At 48.6% G+C, this 3,893-nt stretch overlaps 1 pseudogene; it reads left to right on the top strand.

Annotated features, from left to right (window-relative positions):
- The first annotated feature begins 940 nt into the window (after window positions 1–940).
- On the top strand, window positions 941–1,494 carry LOC125549623 (uncharacterized; annotated as a pseudogene).
- The last annotated feature ends 2,399 nt before the right edge of the window (window positions 1,495–3,893 follow it).

Genomic DNA, 3,893 nt, shown 5'->3' with positions numbered 1-3,893 from the left:
GAGTCTCGAAATGGTCAAGACATAAAGATTGATATATTGGACGGCTATATTCGAACACCGGAAGTGTTCCGGGTGATTTCACAGAAAACCGGAGAGCCGGAGGGTTACCGGAACCCCCCGGGAAAAGTAATGGGCCATATGGGCCTTAGTGGAGAGAAAGAGGGGCAGCCAGAGGTGGGCTGCGCGCCTCCTCCCCCCTGGTCCGAATTGGACTAGGAGAGGGGGGCGGCGCCCCCCCCCCCCTTTCCCTCTCCCTCCCCACTTCTTTCCCCCTCCTAGTAGGAGTCCTACTCCTACTAGGAGGAGGACTCCTCCTGGCGCGCCTATAGGGGCCGGCCGGCCTCCTCCCCTTGCTCCTTTATATACGGGGGCAAGGGGGCACCCTAGACACACAAGTTGATCTTCGTGATCGTTCCTTAGCCGTGTGCGGTGCCCCCCTCCACCATATTCCACCTCGGTCATATTGTAGCGGTGCTTAGGCGAAGCCCTGCGACGGTAGTACATCAAGATCGTCACCACGCCGTCGTGCTGACGGAACTCTTCCCCGACACTTTGCCGGATTGGAGTCCGGGGATCGTCATCGAGCTGAACGTGTGCTAGAACTCGGAGGTGCCGTAGTTTCGGTGCTTGATCGGTCGGGCCGTGGAGACGTACGACTACATCAACCAAACGCTTCCGTTGTCGATCTACAAGGGTACGTAGATCACACTCTCCCCTCTCGTTGCTATGCATCACCATGATCTTGCGTGTGCGTAGGAATTTTTTTGAAATTACTACGTTCCCCAACAAAATAGACCACTCTTTAAGGGTGCATGACCATAAAAGATATTACTCATATAAATAGAACAACCATTATTCTCCGATTTAAATGAATAACCATCTCGCATCAAACAAGATCCGGCAACAACAAGGCCTAGCTACATACAAAGTGTGAACTAAAATGGCGAGCATTGCAACATCCATAGATACGGTTCTCATCGTGCTCGTTGTCGTATCCTATGTCCTCCCTGCCGCCCACGCGGGCATTGACTTCATCTGCCGCACATGGAAGAAGACCAATAACGTTTTGTTGTGTGTGGCCATGCTAAGTGAGGCGACGACACAAAGAGCACCCATGCTTCCACCAAACATGACCTCGCCAGCATCACTCTAGAAATCGCCGCGGAAACTCGTCGCGAAGAACATCGCGGTCATCTGTGACCTAGGGTAAATACTAGGGCACACCTGAGGGGGGCGTGTTGGACTTCTGCCTCAAGGCATACGCCATTGCCTCAAGCGGCATCGATGTCGACGCCCGCCCTAGTTTCTACTGTGGGGACTATACCAACATGTCGAAGATTCTGTCCAAGGCGAAGGGCGCAGGTGATGGATCATGTATGCGAGAATGTATTTAAGGGGATCCAAGAAATATCTCTCGTGACCGACATAGATCGCAAGATGAAGGAGCGTTGCAGCGTCGCCGGGGACCTCATCGGCCTGCTCATCACCAAGTGATCTTTGTGCTTGTCTGTTCCTGTCAATAATCAATTAGTCAATGGTTTAGGATTTCGCTATTCATTTCGTTATTAGTTGTCGGGCCCTTTTTCTTGGGATGAGTTATATCAAGCTTATAACAAAACAAGAGCACATAGATCGATCTTATTCATCAAAAATCAAAATCATACAAACAGGAAAAGAAAAACGAATTTCTATCAAATCAATAGAAGAAAGGATCTTTTCCCTGATTTGAATCTCGTACTCCTTCAAATAGGATATCTCTATACTTCCCTATAATAACTGCAATGATTACCAGCTCGGCAACCTGCTTAGATCCCCCAAAGTCGACAAGTTTAATGCACGCCTTGTTATTCACAAGGACAAGGCGTTGAGGTTTTTTTGTTTTGAGAGAAAGGCGTTGAGGTACAAGTACACAGGAGGAGACGGCGTGCATACTGCGTTATTCACAAGGTATTGGCGCCTGCAGTCGGCCCTTTAATTATACCACATCGGCCGCGGAGGCCGCTTCCGAGCTGCATATAAGCTGGGTTCGGGCCAATGCTTTCACCAGGCGACAAGCGTGTAAAAGCAATCTCAAATTGACAAATTATGTCCACCTAGTATACGGAGCAGTGACTCTCCCATGCATACCGTGGTCGCAGCAGCACTGGAAGCGCCTGGTAAGGCATCAAATGTCACACCGCACTCCGTTATGGATGTGCGTAAGCTATTTTTTTTTTCAAGAAAAAATACATCAATATTTCTCTCCACGATGGGCTTCCTTTTCTTTTCTTTTCGTTTTTTCATGAAATAATACATCAACTTTTTATTTACTGCCAAATTGCCAGTACCGCCGTCAAATGAGGGTTTTTTGACCTCCAAACGAGCCGCCGACGCATCGCTCCTCTACCGGAGCCGGCTTGACCTGTCGCGATAGTCACAAACTCATCTTGCACGTGCGACCAGTGCCCTGGGGCCGTAGTAGTCGTTTTTGAACCCTTGAATCGATCCGAAGCATCCGACACCATATCACCTTCTTGAAGGCGTGGGAGAGAAACCCTAACGTGGTTGTCCCAAAGAGCCGTGGTCGCAGCAGCACTGGAAGCGTCTGGTAAAGCATCAAATGTCACACCGCACTCCGTTATGGATGTGCGTAAGCTATTTTTTTTCAAGAAAAAATACATCAATATTTCTCTCCACGATGGGCTTCCTTTTCTTTTCTTTTCGTTTTTTTCATGAAATAATACATCAACTTTTTTTACTGCCAAATTGCCAGTACCGACGTCAAATGAGGGTTTTTTGACCTCCAAACGAGCCGCCGACGCATCGCTCCTCTACCGGAGCCGGCCTGACCTGTCGCGATAGTCACAAACTCATCTTGCACGTGCGACCAGTGCCCTGGGGCCGTAGTAGTCGTCTTTGAACCCTTGAATCGATCCGAAGCATCCGACACCATATCACCTTCTCGAAGGCGTGGGAGAAAAACCCTAACGTGGTTGTCCCAAAGAGACGATAGGAATCTATAGCGCAGCTCGGTCAAATCAGTCATGATGAAACTTGAGGAAGATCCAAGCCCAGAAGACCAGCTCAAAAGTAGGGCATAACCATCAGCCTAAACTACTAACCGGAGCCAAGGCGCTAGGTTTTCCCTCCCCGCCACCGGGCGCCAAAGAGATAGGCTAAAAGGGAGGTGGATCTACCGACTGGCCGGCGAAGCCTATATATAGATCAGATATGCCGTCGTCGCTTACATGAGTGCGTGTGTTCCCGTCTAGGCTGTAGGCCTGTAGCTTGACGTGGTGTGAGCCAGCAGTCAGTTTGAGCTGAACAAAAAAGGTCGTGTGTGTGGCCGGCGTACGTCACCGGAAAAATCAGTGTCCAGTGCCCCCCTCTCCTTCTTCTTCCGCTGTCCGTTAGAGAGCGAGCGCGAGGGAGGGTGAGGTGGTTCGCGCTTCGGACCCAATATGTATTTTTCTACTTGATGGAAATGAGAAAAGGTTACCAAAGTATTGAATGAATGTACCATTCAAAAAAGTAGCCCATGCAGAGACACCGGTTTATGACTAGTACTCTACAGCCCGAAGAAGCATATGTATAACAATGTAGAAGTATAATGGTTAAGAAACATGAAAATAGTGATCTGTGTACCTGTTTGTTTCAGCTTCGCTTAGATTTTAATCATGTGTGGATTCACTTCAGTGGCAAAGCTGATTCTGCAAATCGGCTTGGCCACCGAAGTACACTTTGACGTGCTTCAACCAATTGCACTAAAAATGGCATGAATCCAGCTTCAGCTTCACTGGCAAAGCTGATTTGAAATAGTTGTTTGTTTCAGATTCCAGATTCGGCTCCACTAGCAAAGCTGAATCTAGTCACAGAATCTGAAACAAATACTTGGAAGCAATGATTTTTGTTTT

The sequence above is a fragment of the Triticum urartu genome, chromosome 3A, assembly GCF_056163025.1.
Source record: "Triticum urartu cultivar PI428250 chromosome 3A, HENAU_Tu73, whole genome shotgun sequence".
Classification (NCBI taxonomy): Eukaryota; Viridiplantae; Streptophyta; class Magnoliopsida; order Poales; family Poaceae; genus Triticum; species Triticum urartu.
Note: the sequence above shows the minus strand (reverse complement) of the source record. Positions and strands in the feature narration are given on the sequence as shown.